This window comes from Mobula hypostoma, chromosome 12 (genome assembly GCF_963921235.1).
Source record: "Mobula hypostoma chromosome 12, sMobHyp1.1, whole genome shotgun sequence".
Classification (NCBI taxonomy): domain Eukaryota; kingdom Metazoa; phylum Chordata; class Chondrichthyes; order Myliobatiformes; family Myliobatidae; genus Mobula; species Mobula hypostoma.
In genome coordinates, this window is record NC_086108.1 from 84,514,516 (window position 1) to 84,542,117 (window position 27,602).

Genomic DNA, 27,602 nt, shown 5'->3' on the forward strand with positions numbered 1-27,602 from the left:
TCCCCCTTCTCTATTTATTAATCGCACGCTCAAGGTAGTCCAACTGGATTAGTCAAATATGTTTTCTTTTCATGAATCTGTTTAACTCTGTTCAATCCTATTTTTTTTATCTACGGAGAGAGGTATTTTGTTATCACATTCTTAATTATAGATTTTAGCCTACTTACGTTAGGTGTAGTCAGTCCCTTATTTCCTTTCTCCCTCCTTTCTTGAAAAGTAGGGTTGTACTTAATTTCAACCATTCTGCAGAAGCAATTCCAGAATCTATAGATAATAGCAAGTGTATCTGTATCTCTGTAACCAGCTTTTTCAAAAAATGGTAAGTACATCAAACTGGGTTTTATTGACTGTCAGCCATACCAACATCTTTAATATTCATCAAAAATACGGGTAATGGTTGGAATCAATCCTCAAACAAAGGAAGATTTTTTCATTGTGCCCCTCAGCTATGTAGAGCACTTCGCCATGTATTCAACCTGAGCCTGAGGCTCCGGAGGGTTCCTGTACTGTGGAAGACGTCCTGCCTCGTCCCTGTGCCGAAGACGCCGCGCCGTAGCGGCCTCAATGACTGCAGACCGGTGGCATTGACCTCCCACATCATGAAGACCCTGGAGAGACTTGTTCTGGAGCTGTTCTGGCCTATGGTCAGGCCACGCTTAGATCCCCTCCAGTTCGCCTACCAGCCCCGACTAGTAGTTGAGGATGCCATCGTCTTCCTACTGAACTGTGTCTATGCCCACCTGGACAAGCCAGCGAGCACTGTGAGGGTCATGTTTTTTGACTTCTCCAGTGCGTTCAACACCGTCCGCCCTGCTCTGCTGGGGGAGAAGCTGACAGCGATGCAGGTGGATGCTTCCCTGGTATCATGGATTATTGACTACCTGACTGGCAGACCACAGTACGTGTGCTTGCAACACTGTGTGTCCGACAGAGTGATCAGCAGCACTGGGGCTCCACAGGGGACTGTCTTGTCTCCCTTTCTCTTCACCATTTACACCTCGGACTTCAACTACTGCACAGAGTCTTGTCATCTTCAGAAGTTTTCTGATGACTCTGCCATAGTTGGATGCATCAGCAAGGGAGATGAGGCTGAGTACAGGGCTACGGCAGGAAACTTTGTCACATGGTGTGAGCAGAATTATCTGCAGCTTAATGTGAAAAAGACTAAGGAGCTGGTGGTAGACCTGAGGAGAACTAAGGTACCGGTGACCCCTGTTTCCATCCAGGGGGTCAGTGTGGACATGGTGGAGGATTACAAATACCTGGGGATACGAATTGACAATAAACTGGACTGGTCAAAGAACACTGAGGCTGTCCACAAGAAGGGCCATTGCCGTCTCTATTTCCTGAGGAGACTGAGGTCCTTTAACATCTGCCAGACGATGCTGAGGATGTTCTACGAGTCTGCGGTGGCCAGTGCTATTATGTTTGCTGTTGCGTGCTGGGGCAGCAGGCTGAGGGTGGCAGACACTAACAGAATCAACAAACACATTTGTAAGGCCAGTGATGTTGTGGGGATGGAACTGGACTCTCTCACGGTGGTGTATTAAAAGATTCCGGAAGTTTACCAAGTTTCAAAGAAGCCTCAAAAACCTTATAGAGCCAAGGAATCAATAAAGAAGGAAACCAGAGATCCACGAGCCAGTCCTCATCGCAAGATTAAGTTTTAAATTACTTGGTGTTCTCATTTTGGAGGATCTATCCTGGGCCCAGCACCTTTGTGCCATTATGAAGAAAGCATGGCAGCACCTTTATTACTAAGTAGTTTGCAAAGATATGGCATGACATATAAAACTTTGATAAAGTTCTATACGTTGGTGGTATGGAGCAATCGTAGCCTAGTATGGAAACACCAATGCCCTTGAAAGGAAACTTCCCACCATTGAGCACATCTACACAGAGCGTTGTTGCAGGAAAGCATTATCCATCATGAAGTAACCTGACCATCCAGGTCATGTTCTCTTCTCACTGCTGCCAACAGGAACAGGAACAGGAGACTCAGGACTTATACCACCAGTTATTACCCCTCAACCATCAGGCTCTTGAACTAAGTGAATAACTTTACTCAACTTCACTTGGCCCCACATTGAAATGTTCCCACAACCTATGGAGACACTTTTCAAGGAATCTTCATCTTATATTTTTGATATTTATTGTTTATTTATTTATTATTATTATTTCCCTTTTTTTTGCATTTGTAATTTGTTGCCTTTTGCAACCTGGATGAATGCCCAAGCAGGTGCAGATTTTCATTGATCCTATTGTGGTTATTAGTCTACTATGGATTTATTGAGTATGCCCACAAAAAATGAATCTCAGGGCTATATACAGTGACATATATGTACTTTGATAATGAATTTACTTTGAACTTTGAACCATCCAATGCATATTATTTGCTAAATCGCCTATCTGAAGCTGGCCAAAATCAACAAGTTGTATATTTTCTCACATACTGGTAATCTCTGGTCTAAGAGGTTTTCAAAATGGTGCCAGCAACTGAATTAATTCAAGATTTTTCCTTATAAGTTATTTCCTAGGAACTAGGTGTCACTGGCAAAGTGAGAGTTTATTGTCCGACTTTGAAGAGGTGGTGGTGAGCTGCCTTTTTGAATGATCACATTCCTTCTGGTGTCGGTACTTCCACAGCACTGTTGGGTTGGGAGTTTAAGGATTGAGTCCCAGTTAAAATGAAGGTCTGGCACTATATTCTTAAGTCAGGATGATGGTGTCTTTCTTAGTGGTAGTTCACAGACTTGTGAGGTAGTATCTACACAGCATTTTATAACAGTTACAGACTACAGCCACTCCATATGATATTAATGGTGTAGGACTTTATGATAGCAGTCACTTAATGTAAAGGGAGAGGTAGTTTTACTTTCTTGTTGGAGGAGGTCAATGCCTGACATTTTCTGATTCAATTGTTCATATTGATTTGGTCTTGCTATATTTATTTATTGAAACACAGCGTGACCTTCAAACCATGCCACCCAGCAATCCCCCGATTTAATCCTAACTTAATCACGGGATAATTTACAATGACCAATTAACCTGCCAACCGGTACATCTTTGGACAGCAGGAGGAAACTGGAAGAAACCCACAGGGTCACAGGGAGAACATATAAGCTTCTGACAGGCAGCAGTAGGAACTGAACCCGGTTCAGCTGTACTGTAAAGCACTGTGCTAACCACTGTGGTACTGTGCCACTGGATGCAGGCAATGACAAAAAAAAGGCTACTTTATGTCAGGTGATAAAATGTCGCAAACATGCAGCAGAAATTCTGCTTGCAACATTTTTGTTTTCTTCCTCTACTTCTGCCATTCTTGCAGAATTCCTTAGAATTTCCTCCCTTCAATTTCATCACCAGCCCCTTCCCTGTTTAGCCTCCTGTTGCTTCCCTCTTGTTCCTGCAACTGCTCGGAAAGGCAGGCAGGTTTGAATCAATTGTTGCTACTAAGACATGGAATCTAAGGTTACGTGGCATACGAGAATTTGTCAACTGGTAACTATGTAATTAGATGAAGGGTTGCCAACATCCCCAGACTGTACCCTTCAGAATCTAGCATAATTAAATGTCATTGGAGAACTATTATCTTTGCAGCTCTCCTACCCCGCCCTGAGCTACAGATAAATGAAAAATAAACATTGCTAAATTACATGTTATTTCTTCAGAAAGCTTCTGAAAATAACTGGCCCAGGAGGGAGCCTGTAAGAATTTATTTTTAAAAATACATACAACATCGCACACTTTGCCAGCTGTGGTGCCTGCTTCATTAGGCCGTTGTAAAATTTCAAATAAAGCAAAATTAAAGATGTTTGCAAAAGCTGCATTTGAAAAAGAGGAGCAACACTAATCAACCATTTCAATCAATAAACTGGGAACAGAGGTGAGTGGAGAGAATGGTAACAAAGAGAGAGAACTCTGTGGACCAAGTAACTTTAAAGATTAGCTTTATTTGTCACTTGTACATTGAAACATCAAAACATGCAGTGACATGCGTTGCTTGTGTGAACAGCCAACACAGTCCGAGGAATGTGTTGGGTCAGCCATAAGTGTCACCGTGCTACTGGCTCCAGCGTAAGGCCCACAACTTACAACCCGTACGTTTTTGGAACGTACGTGGGAAGAAACCAAGGCGCAGGGAGGAAGCCAACAAGGACACGGGGAGAACATACAAACTCCTGACAGACAGTGCCAAGAAACTCAAATATCTTAAATTTTGCACAGGAATTCACAGTGCTGCAACAGCCAAATGAGGCAGGCTCCGCAGCTGGCAAAGCTTGCAAAGTTGGATGCACTTTTAAAAATAAAGCAATACACCAACTGCTATGCTATTCAGCTGCCCCTAGTAGTAACCAACCTTGGTGGAATAAGGATTAGACATGCAACACACACAAAATGCTGGTGGAACACAGCAGGCCAGGCAGCATCTCTAGGAAGAGGTACAGTCGATGTTTCGGGCTGAGACCCTTCGTCAGGACTAACTGAAAAAAGAGATAGTAAGAGATTTGAAAGTGGGAGGAGGAGGAGGGATGAAGCTAAGAGCTGGAAAGTTGATTGGCAAAAGGGATACAGAGCTGGAGAAGGGGGAGGATCATGGGATGGGAGGCCTAGGGAGAAAGAGGGAGGGGAGCCCAGAGGAAGATGGGGAGCAGGCAAGGAGTGATTGTGAGAGGGACAGAGAGAGAAAAAAGGGGGGTGATAATAAATAAATAAGGGGTGGGAGTAAGAAGGGGAGGAGGGGCATTAGCAGAAGTTAGAGAAATCAATGATCATGCCATCAGGTTGGCGGCTACACAGACGGGATATAAGATGTTGTTCCTTCAACCTGTGTGTGGCTTCATCTTGACAGTAGAGGAGGCCATGGATTGACATATCAGAATGGGAAAGGACGTGGAATTAAAATGTGTGGCCACTGGGAGATCCTGCTTTCTCTGGCGGACAGAGCATAGGTGTTCAGCAAAACGGACTCCCAGTCTGCGTCGGGTCTCACCAATATATAGAAGGCCACACCAGGAGCACCGGATGCAGTATATTACACCAGCCGACTCACAGGTGAAGTGTCGCCTCACCTGGAAGGACTGTCTGGGGCCCTGAATGGTGGTGAGGAAGGAAGTGTAAGGCCAGGTGTAGCACTTGTTCCGCTTACAAGGATAAGTGCTGGGAGGGAGATCGGTGCGAAGGGATGGGGGGGATGAATGGACAAGGGAGTCGCGTAGGGAGCGATCCCTGTGGAAAGCAGAAAGGGGGGGGAGGGTAAGATGTACTTGGTGGTGGTATCCCGTTGGAGGTGGCGGAAGTTATATGTTGGATCCGGAGGCTGGTGGGGTGGTAGCTGAGGACAAGGGGAACCCTATCCCCAGTGGGGCGGTGGGAGGAAGGGGTGAGATCAGATGTGCGTGAAATGGGAGAGATGTGTTTGAGAGCAGAGTTGATGGTGGAGGAAGGAAAGCCTCTTTCTTTAAAAAAGGAAGACATCTCCTTCTTCCTGGAATGAAAAGCCTCATCCTGAGAGCAGATGTGGCGGAGATGGAGGAATTGCGAGAAGGGGGTGGCATTTTAGCAAGATACAGGGTGGGAAGAGGAATAGTCCAGGCAGTTGTGAGAGTCCGTAGGCTTATAATAGACATCAGTAGATAAGCTGTCTCCGGAGATAGAGACATAAAGATCAAGAAAGGGGAGGGAGGTGTCAGAAATGGACCAGATAAATTTGAGGGCAGGGTGAAAGTTAATGAAGTCAACAAGCTCAGCATGCATGCAGGAAGCAGCGCCAATGCAGTCGTCGATGTAGCGAAGGAAAAGTGGGAGACGGATATCAGTATAGGCTTGGAACATGGACTGTTCCACAAAGCCAACAAAAAGGCAGGCATAGCTGGGACCCATACGGTGCCCATGGCTACACCTTTAGTTTGGAGGAAGTGGGAGGAGCCAAAGGAGAAATTATTAAGAGTAAGGACTAATTCCGCTAGACAGAGAAGAGTGGTGGTAGAGGGGAACTGGTTAGGTCTGGAATCCAAAAAGAAGTGGAGAGCATTGAGATCTTCCTGGTGGGGGATGGAGGTATATAGGGACTGGACATCCATGATGAAAATAAGGGGGTGGGGGCCAGGGAACTTAAAATCATTGAAAAAATTCAGAGCGTGAGAAGTGTCACGAACATAGGTGGGAAGGCATTGAACAAGGGGGGGATAAAACAGTGTCGAGGTATGCAGAAATGAGTTCGGTGGGGCAGGAGCAAGCTGAGACAATAGGTCTACCTGGACAGGCAGGTTTGTGGATCTTGGGTAGGAGGTAGAAATGGGAAGTGCGGGATGTGGGAACCATGAGGTAGATGGCAGTGGATGGGAGATCAATTGGCAGTCAGCATTAAAGCAACACACATTGTTTGTAAATTACCATATAGTAAACCAATGCTAACAATTAACACCTGATTTCTTTATGCCCAACACAACATAAATGAAGCATATGGCCCTCAATCAAGCAACAAGCCCATCTAATATTTTTACTTTTCAAATCCCAATATTAGTTCATGAACATAGTATCAATTACAAATCAAAACAAATTATTGGCTGTAGGTAAGAGTACAAATAAGAAAACACCTACTTCTTCCCTCAGGGAGAAGGCTCAGGAGCTTGAAGACTCGTATGGCCAGATTTGGGAACAGCTTCTTTCCAACTGTGATAAGACTGCTGAACAGATCCTGACCCGGATCTGGGCTGTACCCTCCAAATATCCGGACCTGCCTCTCGGTTTTTTTGCACTACCTTACTTTCCCTTTTCTATTTTCTATTTATGATTTAAAATTTAAATTTTTAATATTTACTATTGATTTGTACTCCAGGGAGCGCGAAGCGCAGAATCAAATATCGCTATGATGATTGTACGTTCTAGTATCAACTGTTGCGACAATAAAGTATAAAGTATACCCCTCTCAATATTTTCTCCACAGTACCTATATTTGGCAGTCATGCAACATCTTACAGTAAGAAAACATCATTTCCTTGGAGATTTCATCTAGCTGCCATCAGAAAGTTTCCAGATGTAATGCCTAGTTTGTACTGTAGTCTCACTGAGGCACTGGTACAATGGTACAAAATGGCTTGCCAAGAAAAGAAAGAATCCTACATGATGGACAATACATACGTGTGGATACATGAGAACAAGGTCACAGTGAAGCTCTCCACAATCAACGAGAACAATAGTAGCCAAATTCCCTCTAGAATAACGCCAGAGTGGCAGGTTATTTGATCAGCTGGCTGTTGACAAAACATAGCTAATACAAAGACATGATTCAATCATTTCGGCGGTGGGGGGGCAGAAAAAATGGAAAAGCAATTTTCCAGTTCCAAAGTTACTTCCCTATACTGTATCTATACTACTGTGTACTGCTCAAAAAAAATTTCAAATGTAATTATCGTTGATAAATTCACGAAAGGTGGCAATAAGAATCAAAACTCAGAAAAGGTCAACTGTTCATAAAGGGACAAAAATAGCGATAAAAAGAAATTCCAGGACTGGCTCCGAGAACATAGAAAAGTACAGCACAGTACAGATCACCACGAGATACCAGCCTCCAAGCAGAATATGCTTCATCTACCACCATTTTTTTTACTGTGGCCCAGCCAATTCTGAATCCATGCTGCCAAGTTTCCCCGGATCCCATGCATCATGACTTTCTGAACAAATTTTCCATGGGGAACCTTTTCAAATGCCTTATTAAAATCCACATGCACCACATCTACCACTGCAGCTTCCTCAATATATTTTCTCGCTTTCTCAAAAAAATTCAATTCATTGAAGTCCAACCCAACATGCTGATTTATATTTCACTTTCAGGAGCAATTAATATGAGACACATATATGGTTTTACTTCAGAAAGCTTTATTTTGTGGTTTTACATTTGAAGTGTGCCTTCTCCCTGAAGGTTAAGGAAATTTGGCATGTCTGTATTGATCATCACCACTTTTTATAGATGCATTATTGAAAGTAACCTACCTGAATGCATCTCTGTTCCACTAAATGACTCTCTGTTCCTCGTCAATCCTGGTTAGGTACATGGTGCTTAGAAAAACAGAGGGCTATGGGTAAACCTAGGTAGTTCTAAAGTAAGGACATATTCGGCACAGCTTTGTGGGCCGAAGGGCCTGTATTGCGCTGTAGGTTTTCTAAGTTTCTATCACCGCATGGTAATTACAACTGCTCTGACCAAAATTGCAGAGCTGTTTATGCAGCTCAGTCCATCATGAAATCCAGCCTCTCTTCCATTGACTCTCCCTACATTTCTCGCTGCCTTGGAAATGCAGCCAGCTTAGTCAGAGACCCCTCCCGTCTTGGACATTCTCTCTTCTTTCCAACCCCCTCCCCCAAAACCCTCATTCAGTCAGAAGAAATGAAAGCATGAAAACACGCATCACCAGGTTCAAGTACAGCTTCCCTCCGACCATCGCACAACTCTTGAAAGGAGAAACTGGACTCTTCACCTCACAATCTACCCGGTATGACCCTGGCACCTTGTTGTCTACCTACACTGCACTACCTCAATAACTGTAACACTACCTTCTGCAGTCTGTTACTGCTTTGTTCTTGTTCTTCCTCGAAGTATTTATGCTTTTGAAATGATCAGTGTGGAGGGCTTGCAACACTGAGCTTCTTATAAACAAGAGAAACTCTGCAGGTGCTGGAAATCCAAGCAATAAACACAAAATGCTGCAGGAACTCAGCAGGCCAGACAGCACTACCAAAATACAGAGAGGACTCTATCAGAGTCCCCTTTTCCAGCCCTGTACGTCTTTCACCAATCAACTTCCCAGCACTTCATCCCATCCCTTCCCAGTTTCACCTATCACTTTATGTTTCTCTCTCCCCTTCCCACCTTTTAAATCTATTCCTCATCTTTTTTTTCCTCCAGTCCTGCCAAAGGGTCTTGGCCTGAAACGTACTTTTTTCCATAGATGCTGCCTTGCCTGCTGAATACCTCCAGAATTTTGCGAGCTTTTTATTGTATCTTTGTACATGTGCCAATAAGAAACCAATACCAACAAATCCAGAATCTCATTTGTGGAGGTGTGCTAATCAAATGGTTGAAATAACTTAATGGAGGCCCAGACTAATTTCGAAGAGTCCACTAAGTGCCTTCACACACTCCAGAACAGCCTGTTACCATGCTGAACACTAAAGAAATTCGAACAATGTTCTAAAGAAGCTGCTGATAAAAGAACACACAGGAACCGAAACATTCCACTGAATGTGATGCCTAACATTATTAACAATTCCTGTAAACTGGAATAGAGGTCACTGGTATTGTATAGTTAAAACATGACACAAAAGCAGCAGTTATTAGTTCAAAAAGTTGTTAGGTAACAGCTGTAAAAATAAAACAGAGTTTTTCATTTCTACACAAAATATGAATGTCCGATGAGTGAAATATAAACTGCAAAATGCAAATATTAAGCATTTTATATTTAAAGTGCATATACTGAAACATAAACAGACCCACACTGTAAAGAGGAATCTCACCTGGTCCAGGAACACCACTGGGATTGCGAAACGGGCCCAGCAGAGATTGCACTTTCTGAGGAAGCTTAAACAAGCATCACTCCCCACTAACATCTTAACTACATTCTACAGAGGCGTGGGTGAGAGTGTGCTGACCTTTTGCATCACAACCTGGTACTCCAGCTGCAGTGCTGTCGACAAAAAAGCCTTGCAGAGGGTGGTTAGGGGAGCAGAGAAGGTTATTGGGGTCTCCCTACCTTCTGTCCAAGACCTCTTTCAGAGTCGATGCCTCCAGAAGACACGGTACGTCATTAAAGACCCCTCACACCCTCTCCATGAACTGTTTGTTCTTCTGCCATCAGGCAAATGTTACAGGAGCATCAAAACTAAAACCACAAGGCTACTAAACAGCTTCCTCCCACAAGCAGTCAGACTGCTAAATAGCTGCTCCACCTGACTCTGCTTGGATACTTTTAACTTGCACTGGACACTTATAACTTGATTTTAACTGACATGTGGCTGTTGTGTTTTACCATTTATTGTTATGTTTATTATTTAGTGTTGTGTTTGTTATGTTCTGATTACACTGCTCCTGAGAAACACTGTCTCATTCTGCCCTGCAGAGCTGATGTATGGTTAGAATGACAATAAAGTTTTTTGAATCTTGAATAGAAATGGTGGATCATCTCAAAAAATTACAAACAAACCAGGATTCACTGTTCTCTTTTATTCGTCACGTACTGAATGTTTCCCACTGCATTTGTGTTTTACAAAACCATTTAAGGATACTGTATGCAAATGTATTTGGTAAAACAGCCAAAGACTATGACATATTTACGTGTATTTCAAAGTTTGCAGATTCAAGGGAATAGGACTGGTGCTGCTCTGTGGTGTGATATTTTTTCTTCATTCACTTTTAAGTAGTGTTCAAGTATAAAGCTTAATTTAGATTTATCTGCTACTCTCTCATTCCTCATTGTTAATTCTCATGTTAACTATCTTGTTATCTCGTCCTTGTAGGGAGCTCAGACCTGAAAAGTCAACTGCAGTCTCTGAGTTAACATTCCGAAACCACAGCTGTAATTATGTGGTCAATTGTTGCAATGTTGTATTGAACCTGACCTGTATGCAAATGCCATCACTGTATCCACATCACTCAACCGCCTGCACTCTGCGATAATGAGGCAGTTGATTTTGCTTTTAGATACACATTCACCACAAACCAGCAACATGCAACACAAATGATAATCCTGTGATAATCCTAGGGTCTTCAACTGTGAAATTCCTTCAACCATCCCCAAAGACGAAATTGCCAAATGGGATGAGGAGAAAGAGGGAGATAGGTGAGGAAAAAGCAGATAGGCAGAGGATTGAATACCACTGCTGCGCAACGAATACTGGAGAGTTAATCACAGTTACCCCAAAGTAATTTGACAGTGAATCATACATATGATCAATATTTTGAGATAAAATCTTTTGTGCTTTCCTATGACATGAATCCATTCAGCCCATCGAGTCTCTCAGAATATTCCCTTCATAGAACAATAGGACACTACAGCACAGAAAACAGGCCATTCGACCCTTCTAGTCTGTACCAAAACATTATTCCGCTAGTCCCATTGATCTTTATCCAGTCCATAACCCTCCAGACCTCTCCCATCCATGTATCTCTCCAATTTACTCTTAAAACTTAAGAGTGAGCCCGCATTTACCACGTCAGATGGCAGCTCGTTCCACACTCCCACCACTCTCTGAGTGAAGAAGTTCCCCCTAAACCTTTCTCCTTTCACCCTAAAGCCATGTCCTCTCGTATTTATCTCTCCTAATCTAAGTGGAAAGAGCCTATTCACATTTATTCTGTCTATACCCCTCATAATTTTGTAAGCCTCTATCAAATCTCCCCTCGTTCTTCTCCACTCTAAGGAATAAAGTCCTAACCTGTTCAATCTTTCCCTGTAACTCAAGTCCTGAAGAGCCAGCAACATCCTAGTAAATTTTCTCTGCACTTTTTCAATTGACCAGAACTATACTCCAAATTTGGCCTCACCTATGTCTTATACAACCTCCCCATAACATCCCAACTCCTATACTCAATACGCAAACATGAGGAAATCTGCAGGTGCTGGAAATTCAACCAAAACACACAAAATGCTGGTGGAACGCAGCAGGCAAGAAAGAATCTATAGGAAGAAGCACAGTCGATGTTTCAGGCCAAGACCCTTCGTCAGGATTAACTGAAACAAGAGACAGTAAGAGATTTGAAAGTGGGAGGGGAAGATCCATAATGATAGGAGAAGACAGGAGGGTGGGGGATGAAGCTAAGAGCTGGAAAGTTGATTGGCAAAAGGGATACAAGGCTGGAGAAGGGAGGGGATCATGGGACGGGAGGCCTAGGGAGAAAAAGGGGGAGGGGAGCGCCAGAGGAAGATAGAGAGCAGGCAAGGAGTAATTGTGAGAGGGACAGAGAGAAAAAAGAGAGATAGGAAGAAAAGGAAAAAATAAAAAAACAATGAATAAATAAATAAATAAGGGATGGGGTAAGAATGGGAGGAGGGGCATTAACGGAAGTCAATGTTATGCCATCAGGTTGGAGGCTACTCAGACGGAATATAAGGTGTTGTTCCTCCAACCTGAGTGTGGCTTCATCTTGACAGTAGAGGAGGCCGTGGACTGACATGTCAGAATGGGAATGGGACGTGGAATTAAAATGTGTGGCCACTGGGAGATCCTTCTTTCTCTGGTGGACAAAGCGTAGATGTTCAGCGAAACGGTCTCCCAGTCTGCGTCGGGTCTCGCCAATATATAGAAGTCCGCACTGGGAGCACCGGACGCAGTATATCACCCCAGCCAACTCACAGGTGAAGTGTCGCCTCACCTGGAAGAACTGTCTGGGGCCCTGAATGGTGGTGAGGGAGGAAGTGTAAGGGCATGTATAGCACTTGTTCCGCTTACAAGGGTAAGTGCCAGGAGGGAGATCGGTGGGAAGGGATGGGGAGGGGGGGACAAATGGACAAGGGAGTCACGTAGGGAGCAATCCCTGCAGAAAGCAGAGAGAGGGGGAGGGAAAGATGTGCTTAGTGGTGGGATCCTGTTGGAGGTGGTGGAAGTTACGGAGAATTATATGTTGGACCCGGAGGCTGGTGGGGTGTAGGTGAGGACAAGGGGAACCCTATTCCTAGTGGGGTGGCGGGACGAAGGGGTGAGAGCAGATGTGCGTGAAATGGGAGAGATGCGTTTGAGAGCAGAGTCGATGGTGGAGGAAGGGAAGCCCCTTTCCTTAAGAAAGGAAGACTTTTTTAGGTACCTTCAAATACGAAATTATGTTAACCAGAGTTGTAGATATACAGACCTATCAACAGTAGAATTAGAATTTTTCAAGATTCTGAATTCAGCTTGCAGTTTAATACCTAGTAAATCAGTTTCTCGCCTATATAATGCACTCTCCCATGCTAAAAATGTAAATACACTGTATATTAAAGAGAAGTGGGAGAAAGAAGCGGGGTTGGTACTTTCAGAGGAGGCTTGGGGGAAAATCTGCAGCTTTCAATGGTCCTCGACTAATTCTTTGACTTGGAGAGAACATTGTTGGAAAAACATTATAAGATACTTCAAGACCCCATATCAGGAAAAATATAAAGATACAAATGTGATGTGTTGGAGAAGGTGCGGCTCCAAGGAGGCAAATCATTTTCATATTTTCTGGGATTGCCCTAAATTAAGTCTATTTTGGGAAGGTATTCATAGAACATTAGTTAAGGTACTTAGGTCCCAGATACCTCTGAACTTTGAGACGCTCTATTTGGGGCATGTATTGTTCCTTGAACAGAAGGAAGATATAAAGTTGCTGCAGGCCCTCTTAGCGGCAAGTAAGAAATCAATCACTAGAAAATGGCTAAATCCAATACCACCTACATTAGAAGATTGGTACGAAATTATCTTGGAAATATTTAAAATGGAAAAGTTGACCTACTCCCTGAGAACTCAAAAAGAAACATTTTATCAAATCTGGAATAAATGGATTGAATATATAACCCCAATGCGAGCAGACTTTAGATGACTCTCCTAATGATTTATATTGCTCTTCTCATCAACACAGTAATATTGCTAACGTAAGCACCCCTAGTCTAAATGTTTGTTGTTTTTTTTATGGAAAATAGAGAATTTTCACAAGTAAAGGGAAAGATTTGGGAAAGGGATAAAAAAAATGAAAAAATTAAGTAAATAAGTACATAGGGATTGGATAATTATGTCTGCGGGCAGGAACAAGCATGAACAAATTGGGATATAAACACCTACAATGGTTGGTATATAGGCTTGTATGCAACATTTTGGACCAGTGGAAATGGTCCAGAAGGGTTGTATGGAAACTATTATTACCATTTTTCTTAACAACTAATTTCATTATTTAGCCTAATAGGTTAGATTTACCACAGTACATAATTATCTATTTAAATGTTTATTTTGCTTTTATATCATCTCAATGTGTACTTAAGAATGTATAAATAATTGTAGTTTTATACATATAAAAAAATGGAAAAGGTTATATGTGTGAAAAAAGTACATGATAATTGTGAACTCCTTATCCAAATAAAAATAAAATTTAAAAAAAAGAAAAAAAAAAGAAAGGAAGACATTTCCTTGGTCCTGGAATGAAAGGCCTCATCCTGAGAGCAGATGCTATATACTCAATACTTTGATTTATGAATGCCAGGATGCCAAAAGCCTCCTTTACAACCCTATCTACCTGTGACGCCGCACTTCTCAGTGCCCTACCTCTTTCTCTACCCAATTCATTCTCACAGATGCACCAAACTCCTCCTGACTCTACCACCACCTACCCATGACAGGAACAATCAACACAAACTAACCTACCTAGTGGCTCCACACTGGGATGTGTCAGGAAAACATAACACCCTGGGGCAAAACTCATGAGGTCGCAGGGATAAAGTGCATAGTCCACACAGGCAACACTCCATGAGCGATGTGGCACCAGCGCTGACTGCTGCAGAGTGGTGCTGCAATCAATGCCACATCTTACTGCACAATATTAGCACCTGGTTATCTGACACAACACCACAGGGACCCAACCGTCTGAAAAAGCAGTAGCTGTGGATACTATCTGTAGCTGAGGAGAAAGGAAACAAAACACGCTCGGGAATACTCAACATGTCGGGGGGAGGGGGAGGGAGGGGGAGGGAGAGAGTAAAGAAAGAAAGAATGGGTTAACTTTTCAGATTAATAGCCCATTACCAGAACTGAAAAAGAAAGCAAAAAAACTTTTAAGTTACAAGGGGCACTTCTTTACTCAGAGAGTGGTAGCTGTGTGGAACGAGCTTCCAGCAGGTGGTTGAGGCAGGTTTGATGTTGTCGTTTAAAGTTAAATTGGATAGATATATGGACAGGAAAGGTATGGAGGGTTATGGGCTGAGTGCAGGTCAGTGGGAATAGGATAGGGTAGGAATTCGGCACCGACTAGAAGGGCCGAGATGACCTGTTTCCATGCTGTAATTGTTATATGGTCATATATGGTTATATGGGAAACAGAACAAATGGAAGTCTGCAATGGTTGGGAACCAAGTTTGCTTCAGCAATTCTGAGCAAAAGGAGAACAAGCTATCTAACCAGACTGATCTCTGGAGAACCGTGAAATTGGAGGACAATGGAAGAGGGGAAAGCAAACACGAGAAAATCTGCAGATGCTGAAAATTCAAGCAACACACACAAAAAAATACTGGTGAACGCAGCAGGCCAGGCAGCATCTATAGGAAGAGGTACAGTCAACATTTCGGGCCGGGATCCTCCGTCAGGGGAAAGCAATACCAGATAGGAACTGTGAGGTGCAGAATCTCACTTTTCCAACATTGTGTGCTTTCCTTCTGTCTGCCTTCATTTATCCATTTTCAGGGTGATCAGCGAAGAATACTTGCTGGTAGGCAGAGAGCTGATGATCTGAGAGGCTCTTTCTGTGCTCTATGATCCAGTTACTCTGAAAGCAAATGTGTCATTCGAATAATCTCGGTCTCTACTCCCAAGGACATCCTCTTCATTGTTTCCATTCCCTTCTCTCTCTCCTCCACCGCTCCCTCCCCAAATTAAATCAAACTTATTTTCTCATTTTTCTATCAGCCTGATGTGCTTACTCTAATCTCTTATTAGATGCTGCTTTACTTGCTGTGTATCCTCACCATCTTCTCTTTTCATTCCTGATCTCATGTCACGATAATTTCTATAGTTTCTGTTGAAACAATCCAGTCCAATTCAGTCATGGATTATGGAAACAAGTCCTTCAGCTCAATTCAGCCATGCCAACCAAGGTGATCATCTAAACTAACATTATTAGCCTGTGTTTGGCATGTATCCCTTTCAACCTTCCCTATTCAGGAACAGTATACTACTAATGGCAAGATCCTAAAAAGCGTTGATGTGCAGAGGGATCTTAGGGTCTATATCCACAGCTCCCTGAAAGTTAACATGGTGGGAATGATGGCATATGGATTACTTGCCTTATCAGTCCAAGCATTGAATTCTAAAGTCTGGAGCTTATGTTGCAGCTTCTTAAATCTTCAGTTAGGCTGCATCTGGAGTACTGCATTCAAATCTGGTGGCCCAATTATAGGAAGGCCATGGATACTTGGCAAGGGTGAAGATGAGGTTTACAAGAATGTTGCCACAATGAGAGGTTCGACAAACTTCACTTGTTTTATAAAATTCTGAGAGGCACTGATAGAGTAGATTGATAGCATATATTTTTTCCAGGATCAATATGTCTAATATTAGAGAGCATCCATTTAAGGTGCATCTCAAATTACAAGGAATTGGAATTAAATTAATTTGGAAGGTGGATTGGAACCAGAGTGAGGATGATGCAGTGTTTAATGAGACTCTGAGGAAGAACAGGCAGATGATCGGTCAAAATTGTAGTCAGTGGGATGGATTGAAGTGTAAAACAGGCACAAAATCAAAAAGGGTGATGAATACATGACTGAAATTGTTATAAATGCATGCACACAGTACACAGAATAAGGTAGATACAGCACAGTCAGAGATTGGCAGGTACGACATTGTGGGCATCACTGGGTTGTGGCTGAAAAAAGATCATAGTTGGGAGCTAAACATCCAAGGATACACTTTGTATTGAAAGGACAGATGGGCAGGCAGAGAAGGTGGGATGACTTTATTGTTAAAAAATGAATTCTAATACTTAGGAAAAGGTGACATAGAATCGGAAGATGTAGAATCCTCATGGGTAGAGTTAGGAAAATGCAAGGATAAAATGCACTGAAGGGAGTTACACGATGGTGCTAAAATGTTTGTGAACCCTGTAAAGTGTTCTCTATTTCTGCATGAATATGACCCAAAATGTGATCATATCTTCACGTGTCCTAAAACTAGATAAAGAGAACCAAATTAAATAAATAACACAAAAACATTATACTTGCTCTTTTTTTTTGAGAAAAATGATCCAATATTACATATATTTGTTGGAAAAAGTATATGAACTTTTGTTTTCAGTAACTGGTATGAGACCCCCTTGTACAGCAGTAACTTACACTAGATGTTTCCGGTAACCATTGACCAGTCCTGCACATCCGCTTGGAGGAATTTTAGACCATTCCTCCTTACAAAACTGCTTCAATTCCCGGATGTTGGTGGGCTTCCTTGGATGAACTTCTTGCTACAGGCCCTTCCACAACATTTCTATAGGAGAAAGGTCAGATTTTGACTTGGCCATTCCAAAACATTAATTTTCTTCTTTTAAACCATTCTGTTGTTGATTTACTCGTCTTTCAGATCACTATCTTGTTGCATTATCCAACTTCTATTAAGCTTCAGATGACAGACTGCTACCCTGACTTTCTCCTGTAAAATGTCTTGTTAGAACTTCAAATTCGTTGTTCCCTCAACGATTGCAAACTGTCCAGGCCTTGAGGCAGCAAAGCAGCCCCAAATCATGATGCTCCTTCCACTATGTTTCAAGGGTGGGAAGAGGTTTTGGTGGTGGTGTGTAGTGTTATTTTTCCTCCAAAAAAATAGCAATGTTCATTTCTGTCAAAAAGTTCAACTTTTGTCTCATCTGCCCACAGAACATTGTCCCAGAAGCATTGTAGAACATCCAGGAGGACTTTTGCAAACTTGAGACGTGCAGCAATGTTTTTGTTTTGGAGAGCACTGTTTCCTCCATTGTATCTTTCCATGAACACCATTCTTGTTCAGTGTTTTTCTTATAGTGCACACATAAACAGAACAAGTTCCAGAAATTTCTGCAGGTCTTTTGCTGTTAACCTTGGGTACTTTTTCAGCTCCTTGAGTATTGCACATCATGAGTGAGTGGGCCAGTGAAGGAGTGGAGCTTTGAGGTTTTGACTTGAGAGATTCTGGCAGTTTTGGCAGTTGGACTGTGCAATCAAGTCAATCCGAGAGGTGAAGGAGTGGAGCTTTGAGGCTTTGACTTGAGAGGAGGCGGAGAACGAGCTTGCTCCCAGTTAGGCTTTACAATGCCTCCTGAGACGGTGATGTGCCTCTCATGTGAGATGTGGCAGTCTTGGGGGAACTCCCCTCTCCTGCAGAGTCACATCTGCCAGAAGTCCATGCAGCTGGGCAATCTGGAAGACCGTGTAAGGAAACTGGAGCAGCAGCTGAATGACCTTTGACTTGTAAGGGAGAATGAGGTAGTCATAGATGACAGCTACAGGGAGGTAGTCACACCTAGGCTGCCGGAAGCAGGTTGTTGGGTGACAGTCAGAGGGGGGAAAGCAAACGTGAGTAGACAAGTAGTGCAGAGCACCCCTGTAGCCATTCCCCTGAATAATAAGTATAACGTCCTGGATACATTTGGTGGGGACGACCGACCAGGGGTGAGCCACGGTCACAGGGCCTCCGGCACTGAGTCTGACGCTGTGGTGCAGAAGGGTGGGATGAAGAAGAGGCGAGCTGTCGTCATTGGGGACTCTATAGTCAGGGGAGCAGACAGGAGATTTTGTGGATGTGAGAAGGACACACGCATGGTTTATTGCCTCCCGGGTGCACTACATCCTGGTACGAGAGGGAAAGCAACCAGATGTTGTGATACATGTTGGTACCAATGACATAGGCAGGAAGAAGGATGAGGTCCTGAAGTGTGAGTTTCAGGAACTAGGCAGAAGGCTGAAGAACAGGACCTCAAGGATGGCGTTCTCAGGATTGCTGCCAGTGCTACGTGATAGTGATGGTAAGAACTGGAGAAGGCAGTTGAATGCATGGCTGAGGAGTTGGTGCAGGGGGCAGGGTTTTAGATTTTTGGATCATTGGGATCTCTTCTGGGGAAGGTGGGACTGTACAGATTGGATGGGTTGCACCTGAACTCGAGGGGGAGCAATATCCTTGCAGGTACGTTTGCTAACATGGTTCAGGAGGGTTTAAACTAATTTGCAAGCGGGATGGGACCCGGAGCGATAGAGCAGTGGAAGAATGTTCTGTCAACAGTACGTTGACTGGCCAACTAGGAGGGGAAATGCCATACTAGATCTAGTATTAGGTAACGAACCAGCTCAGGTCACAGATCTTTCAGTGGGTGAGCATCTGGGGGATGGTGACCGATGCTCCCTGGCCTTTAGCATTATCATGGAAAAGGATAGAATCTGAGAGGACAGGAAAATCTTTAATTGGGGAAGGGCAAATTATGAGGCTATAAGACTAGAACTTGCGAGTGTGAATTGGGATGTTTTTGCAGGGAATTGTACTGTGGACATGTGGTCAATGTTTAGGGATCTCTTGCAGGATGTTAGGGATAAATTTGTCCCGGTGAGGGAGATAAAGAATGGTAGGGTGAAGGAACCATGGATGACAAGTGAGGTGGAAAATGTAGTCAGGTGGAAGAAGGCAGCATACATGAGGTTTAGGAAGCAAGGATCAGATGGGTCTATTGAAGAATACAGGGTAGCAAGAAAGGAGCTTAAGAAGGGGATGAAAAGAGCAGGAAGGGGACATGAGTAGGCCTTGACGAGTAGGGCAAAGGAAAACCCCAAGGCATTCTTCAATTATGTGAAGAACAAAAGGATGACAGGAGTGAAGGTAGGACTGATTAGAGATAAAGGTGGGAAGATGTGCCTGAAGGCTGTGGAAGTGAGTGAGGTCCTCGACGAATACTTCTCTTTGGTATTCATCAATGAGAGGGAACTTGATGACAGTGAGGACAATGTGAGTGAGGTTGATGTTCTGGAGCACATTGCTATTAAGGGAGAGGTGTTGGGAGTTGTTGAAATACATTGGGATGGATAAATCCCCAGGGCCTGACGGAATATTCCTTAGGCTGCTCCACGAGGTGAGGGAAGAGATTGCTGAGCCTCTGGCTAGGATCTTTATGCCCTCGTCATCCACGGGAACGGTACCGGAGGATTGGAGGGAGGCGAATGTTGTCCCCTTGTTCAGAAAAGGTAGTAGGGATAGTCCGGGTAATTATAGACCAGTGAGCCTTGCGTCTATGGTGGGAAAGCTGTTGGAAAAGATTCTTAGAGATAGGATCTATGGGCATTTAGAAAATCATGGTCTGATCAGGGACAGTCAGCATGGCTTTGTGAAGGGTAGATCATGTCTAACAAGACTGATAGAGTTCTTTGAGGAGGTGACCAGGCATATAGATGAGGGTAGTGCAGTGGATGTGATCTACATGGATTTTAGTAAGGCATTTGACAGGGTTCCACATGGTAGGTTTATTCAGGAAGTCAGAGGCATGGGATCCAGGGAAGTTTGGCCAGGTGGATTCAGAATTGGCTTGCCTGCAGAAGGCAGAGGGTGATGGTGGAGGGAGTACATTCAGATTGGAGGATTGTGACTAGTGGTGTACCACAAGGATCTGTTCTGGGACCTCTACTTTTCGTGATTTTTATTAACGACCTGGATGTGGGGGTAGAAAGGTAGGTTGGCAAGTTTGCAGATGACACAAAGGTTGGTGGTGTTGTGGATAGTGTAGAGGATTGTCGAAGATTGCAGAGACATTGATAGGATGCAGAAGTGGGCTGAGAAGAGGCAGATAGAGTTAAACCCGGAGAAGTGTGAGGTGGTACACTTTGGAAGGACAAAACTCCAAGGCAGAGTACAAAGTAAATGGCAGGATACCTGGCATTGTGGAGGAGCAGAGGGATCTTGGGGTACATGTGCACAGATCCCTGAAAGTTGCCTCACGGGTATAGAGGGTAGTTAAGAAAACTTATGGGGTGTTAGCTTTCATAAGTTGAGGGATAGAGTTTAAGAGTCACAAGGTAATGATGCAGCTCTATAAAACTCTGGTTAGACCACACTTGGGAGTACTGTGTCCAGTTCTGGTCACCTCACTATAGGAAGGATGTGGAAGCATTGGAAAGGGTACAGAGGAGATTTACCAGCATGCTGCCTAGTTTAGAGAGTATGCATTATGATCAGAGATTAAGGGAGCTAGTGCTTTACTCTTTGGAGAGGAGGAGGATGAGAGGAGACATGATAGAGATATACAAGATATTAAGAGGAATAGATAGAGTGGCCATCCAGTGCCTCTTCCCCAGGACACCACTGCTCAATACAAGAGGACATAGCTTTAAGGTAAGGGGTGGGAAGTTCAATGGGGATATTAGAGGAAGGTTTTTTTTACTCAGAGAGTGATTGGTGCGTGGAATGCACTGCCTGAGTCAGTGGTGGAGGCAGATACACTAGTGAAGTTTAGGAGACTACTAGACAGGTATATGGAGGAATTTAAGGTGGGGCTTATATGGGAGGCAGGGTTTAAGGGTTGGCACAACATTGTGGGCCGAAGGGCCTGTACTGTGCTGTACTATTCTATGTTCTATGTACTTTTGCTGTGATCTTTGCAGGATGCCCACTTTTAGGGAGAGTAGCAACAGTACTGAGTTTCCTCCATTTATAGACAATTTCTCTTATGGATACTCACATCCTTTTCCAGCTTGATGCATCTCTACAATTCTTCTAAGATCATCTGAAAGCTGTTTTGACCGAGGCATGGTGCACATAAACAGATCATTCTTGGGTAGAGGAGGCTCTGTCAGTAACCTCTGTCAGGCCCCTCTACAGCCCACACCTCCAATCTCAATTCATTGATTGGAACAGCTGACTCCAAATAGTTTTTATAAAAGGCAGTACCACAAAGGTTCACATACTTATTCCAACAAATACATGTAATATTGCATAATTTTTCCTCAATGAACAAATGTAATGTTTTTGTGTTATTTATTTAATTTGGTTCTTTTTATCCAGTTTTAGGTTGGACTTGAAGATCTGTTCTCATTTTGGGTCATATTTATGCAGAAATAGAGAAAATTTCTACAGGGTTCACAAACTTTCTAGCATTCCTGTAAATAGACCTCCAAACAGTAGACAGGAAATGGCATACAAATCACGATGGAAGAAAGAAAAGGCATATAAATAGGGCAATATTACGATAGTCACGGGGAATTTCAATATGTAGCTGGATTGGCAACATCAGGTTGGTGCTGAATCCCAAGAGAGGGAATTTGTAGAATGCCTACAAGACACCTCTTTAAAGCAGCTTGTAGTTGAGCCCACTCAGGGAAAGGCAATTCTGGATTGTGTTGTGTAATGAATCATATTTAATTCAAGAGCTTAAAGTAAAGGAATCCTTTGGAGGCAGTGATCATATGATAGAATTCACCCTGTAGTTTAAGGAAAAACTAAAGTCAGGTACATCAGTAGTACAATGGAGTAAAGGGAATTACAGAGGCATGAGAGAGGAGCTGGCAAAGTTGATTGGAAGGGAACACTAGCAAGGATGACGGCAGAAAAGCAATGGCTGGAGTTTCTTGGAGCAATTTGGAGGACACAGGATCGATACATCCCAAACAAGAAGTAGTCTTCTAAAGGGAGGATGACACCACTGTGGCTGACCAGAAAAGTCAAAGACAGCATAAAAGCAAAGCAGGAAGCATATAATATAGCAAAAATTACTGGGAAGTTAGAGGATTGAGAAGGTTTTACAAAACAATAAAAGGCAGGTAAGAAGTCATGAGTGAAAAGATGAAATATGAAGATAAACTAGCCAATAATATAAAATAGGACAAAAAAGGCTTTTTCAGACCGAGTGAAAGGGAGGAAAGGGTGGATATTGGACTGGTGGAGATGTAGTGAGGGGGGAAAATGGCAGGTAAACTTACTAAGTATTTTATGTCCATCTTCACTGTGGAAGACACTAGCAAAAAACACCACAAATTCGAGAGTATCAGGGGGTAGGAATGAGTATAGCTGCTATTACTAAGGAAAATGTGCTCGGGAAGTTAAAAGGTCTGAAGTTTGTAAGTCACCTGGACCTGATGGTCTGCATCCCAGTGTTCTGAAGGAGGTAGCTGAAGAGATTGTGGAGACATTAGTAGTCACCTTTCTAGATTGGTTCCAGAGAACTGGAAAACTGCAAATGTCACCCCAAACTTTGAGAAGGGAGGGAGGTGGAATAAAAGAAATTATAGGCCAGTTAGCCTGACTTCTATGGTTGAGCAGATGCTAGAGCCTATTATTAAGGATGAGGTTTCTATGCACTTGGTGGGAGATGATAAATAGGCAAAAGTCAGCCTGGTTTCCTTGAGGGGAAATCCTGCCTGACAAATTTGTTGAATTGTTTGAGGAAATAACAGGTAAGATAGACAAATGAGGGTGAATGGATATTATTTACTTTGATTTTCAGAAGGCCTTTGACAAGGCACCACACATGAGGCTGCTAACAGGACTGGTTGATTGGTTGACTGGCAGGAAGGAAAGAGTGAAAATAAATGGGGCCTTCCAGGTTGACTGCCAGTGACTTGCAGTGTTCCACAGGGGTTAGTTCTAGGACTGCTGCTTTTTACTTAATATTGTCAATGATTTGGATGGCAGAACTGATGGCTTTGTGGCCAATTTTGCAGATGATATTAAGACAGGTGAAGGGACAGGTAGTGTTGAGGAAGAAGGGAAGCTGCAGAAGGACAGATGAGGATAATGGACAAAGATGGAATATCATGCAGGGGTGTATATCGTCATGCACTTTGGTAGAAAGAATAAAGGCATAGACTAATTTCTAACTAGGAAGAAAATTCAAAAACCAGAGGTGCAAAGAGACTTGGGAGTCCTCATGCAAAATCCCCAAAAGGTTAACTTGCAGGTTAAGTCTGTGGTAAGAAAGTCAAATGCAATATTAGTATTAATTTCAAGATGACTAGAATATAAGAATGTAATGCTAAGGCTCAGGGAGGATGGGGGGGAGGTGGTTGTACCGTAAATACACCTGTTTACAGCAATAGTGCTTTGAGTTTGAGAGCTGCAAGTTCCAAGGAAGCTCACCAATGCCTTTATTTCCTCAGGAGGCTAAAGAAATTTGCTATGTCCCCATTGACTTTTACTGATATTTATTGATGCACTGCAGGAAAGTTCCAACCTGAATGGTTAACGGCTTGATATGGGCAACAGCTCTGCAAGTCACCACAAGAAACTGCAGACACTTGCAGACACAGTTCAACACATCATGGAAAAGACCCTCTGCTCTATGGGACTCTGCATGTCTCACTGCCCCAGTAAAGCAGCCAGCATAATCAAAGACCCCACCCACCCTGAACACTGTCTCTTCTCTCCTCTCTTATCCAGATAAAAGACAAAAGCCTGAAGGGACATACCAGCAGGGTCAAGGACAGTTTCATCCCACTGCTATAAAACTATTGAATGGATCTTTAATAAAATAAGACTCTCGACCTTAACCTTCCTTCATAATGATCTTGCACTTAATTGTATACCCACAATGGATTTTCTCTGTAGCGTTACATTTTACTTTGCATCCGTTCATTGCTTCATCTTATTCTACCTCAATGCACTGTATAATGATATGATCTGTACAAGCAACAAGCAGAGACCATCTTCCTGTGAATCTCGGTATATGTGATAATAATAAAACAATTCCAATTCCAGAGATGAGAGGCGTAAGTTCAAAGGAGGAGTGTGCAGCAGGTTGTTTTAAACCCACAGAGTGGTGGATGCCTGGAATGTATTGCCGGGGTTTGTGGAGGCAAATGAATGTGCACTGAATGGAGGGATATGAACATTACATCGGCAGCATGGATTAGTTTAGTTAGGATTTAAATGCTAGTTCAATTAATACAGTATAACATTCTGGGCCGAAGGGCCTGTAACAATGCTGTACTGATTTGTTCTATCCATATACTTATTGAAATGTCTTTTCAACGTCACGATTGTACTAGCTACAACTACTTTCTCCGATATTTCACTCCCGATACACATAACCTTCTATGTGAATAAGTTTTACTTCAGGTATCTTTTAAATTTTTCCCTTCTGACGTTCAAATGGTTCAATTTAATATCAGAGAATGTGTACAGTTTACAAGCTGAAATCCCTACTCTTCACAGACATCCACAAAACAAGAACCCCCAAGGAATAAATGATAGGAACATCAGAACCCCAAAGCCCCCTCCCCCACACAAGCAGCAGACACATTGTTGCCCCCCCGTCCCCACTTGAGCCAGAAGCACCAGCCCCCAATCCCACGCCTTCTAGAATTTTGATGCCTTTCCCTGTGAGAATGACTGTGTACATTCACCCAGTCTATGCCTGCATGCCCCCCGATTTTTATTTTGAAACGTACCTCTAAGATCACCTCTCAGTTTGAAAGAAAGGAAGTCATAACTGCCCAAATTTTCCCTAACAACAGGCCCTTGAGTCCTGGCAACATACTGGTATATCTTCTTTCCAATCTTTCCAGTTTTATTACATCTTTCCTACAAAAGATGGACCAAAACATATACGATACTCTAAGTACGGCCTCATCAATGTCTTATTCAACTGCAACATAACATCCCAACTTTTATATTCAAAGCCGTGGCTGAAAAAGGCCAACATGCCAAATGCCTTCTTCTTCACCCTATCAATCTGTGACACCACTTCGATCAATGTTCCTGTAACTGCTAACTACCTTGGCTCCACACACTCCCTAGGGCCTTAGCAGTCACTGTAGGATCCTACCCTATTTTGACTCCCCAAAGTGCAACACCTCACACTTACTTGGATTGAAAACAATTTACCAGTTCTCCAGTCATTTACCAAGCAGATCAAGATTGCCCTGTAATTTTTGATGACTTTCTTTACTGACTAGGATACTACCAATATTAATAAAATGTTAATAGGAAACTTGTCAGATATGAACACCAGCGCATTTGGTCTGAAAAGCTTACATATTTGCTACATTTTTTTCTCTCTGTGGAAAATTCTACGTATACTTCCGAGCATATTCAGAGTTCTTAATTGTTCATTGGAAGCCCACTTAAGCATCACATAGGGCAGTGGTCCCCAACCTCCGGGCTGCGAAGAATGCAGTGGTACAGCGGTAGCTGGAACACACCCAGCACATCTTTAAGAAAAAAGTTGAAATAAGCAAGGTAATTAATTAGGTGCCACCTGGCACGTAAATGTCGGCCCAGGTCAGAGGCTGCCGGGCAGCACCTAATTAATTAGCTTGCTTATTTCAACTTTTTTCTTAAAGATGTGCTGGGTGCGTTCCAGCTACCGCTGCACCGCTGCATTCTTCACGGCCCAGTATCAGTCCACAGCCTGGAGGTTGGGGACCACTGACGTAGGGAATAAGAAAAGAAGATGAAGGATCCAATGGCCACTCTCAGAATGGAAACATAGAAAATGCTGAATAGAAAAAAAAATCAATCATTGTGCTTTTGCTGTCTTGGTGGTGAGTAAATGCATTGTAAGGGTTTCCAAACAACCTATGCTTGCCAAATTCTCTGCATCAGATTACTTGTGTGATAAATCCTGTTGGCCAGAAGAAACAACAGTATACAATTAGTGGATTTGACGAATCAAGGACAGGGGAAGCAGACAATCCAGTTGTCTTTGTTTCCCCCCATTTTGTGAACTCTGAACTCTGGGACAATCTAATCAGAACAACTAAATGTGGGCACAGGAAGCTTCAGGTAATGACCTGCTAAATCTGAGACCATTATGTAAAATGTAAGACCTACCAAAGAAGCAATCTGTAATCTCGTTAGACTCTGTCTGGGTTGCCTCATTTTACACAAGGTTGGGGTGAGCAGAACCATGAAACAATGTTGGCTGTAGCCCTGTACAATGACCAGTAAGGTGAGCCAGGTAGGTCAGGTGACCTTGAGCCAATGGGATGGAGATCCAGGAGTTCAATTGATGAGGAACAGAATAAGAATCAGGAGCTCCAAATACGCAGGGGCAATAACTCTCCAATAACCAACCATCACGGATAAGGAGGACCCCACGGACACGGGGAGATCGGGACTTGTTCAAGGACTCCACAACTCATGTTTTCAGTATTATTTACATAAGGCTCTCCATTAGTCAGGGCCCACCATGAATCTTGCATCCTAACTGTCCATGTACAGTTAATACACAGCTAGTCTGCAACCCAGTATGATATGGAGAGAAAGCTGTTGCCCCTGCAGCTGATGAATCCAAAGGAAAGGCAGGGACCAACAGTTTGGCACCTGTGGCATCGCAGGAGTTGCCAGTCAGCGTTGAACTCAATGTCGGAATACCGTAGGGACTGCAGCTCCAGATTTTCCTTCGGGGTTTAGTGCCGAAGCCTTCCCCTTGAGGCAACAGACGTTTGAGATCAGAGTCTTCTTTCTCCTAGATGAGCTGCCAGCTATGGCTGACAAGAACTATCTACCTGAAGCAACAGTTTTTAAGGTGCCACTAACCACATTTGCCCTTTCTCCTGTTTGTAGAAACAGTTCCACCAGTCGAGAGGAAAGTGACCTGGGCTGAGCTTTGGAAAGCCAAACTACACTGCATCCAATTTCTCATCCAGGCAGTGTACGATGTGCTTCCAAGCCCATCAAACCTGCACACATGGGGCAAGGCAGAGTCATCTGCGTGCCCACTGCGTTCCAAGTGAGGAACCCTGGAGAAGATCCTCAGCGGCTGCGTAAGGGCTCTTGGTGAGGGACGGTACCGATGGAGGCATGATCAGGTCCTGAAGAACATCGCTGAAGCCATCAGCGCAGGAGTTGAGTGTGTGAAGCAGTCCCTACCCTTCAAGCAGACCATTGCCTTTGTCAGAGCTGGGGAGCAGTCAATACCCACCAAAAGAACATCTGCAGACATCCTGACC

The 27,602-nt window shown here is 43.3% G+C and overlaps 1 protein-coding gene across 9 annotated transcripts in view; it reads right to left on the reverse strand.

Annotated features, from left to right (window-relative positions):
- The window catches only part of LOC134354971 (CMP-N-acetylneuraminate-beta-1,4-galactoside alpha-2,3-sialyltransferase-like), a 568,489-nt gene that overhangs the window by 501,229 nt on the left and 39,658 nt on the right, over window positions 1–27,602 (reverse strand). Inside the window, exon 1 of one of the 9 annotated variants that reach the window (XM_063064546.1) lies at window positions 9,753–10,395. The exons of the other annotated variants lie outside the window; for them this stretch is intronic. The gene's annotated coding sequence lies outside the window, so the exon portion shown is untranslated. Of the gene's footprint in view, window positions 1–9,752; window positions 10,396–27,602 lie in introns of those variants that run through there. 9 annotated transcript variants of the gene reach the window in all.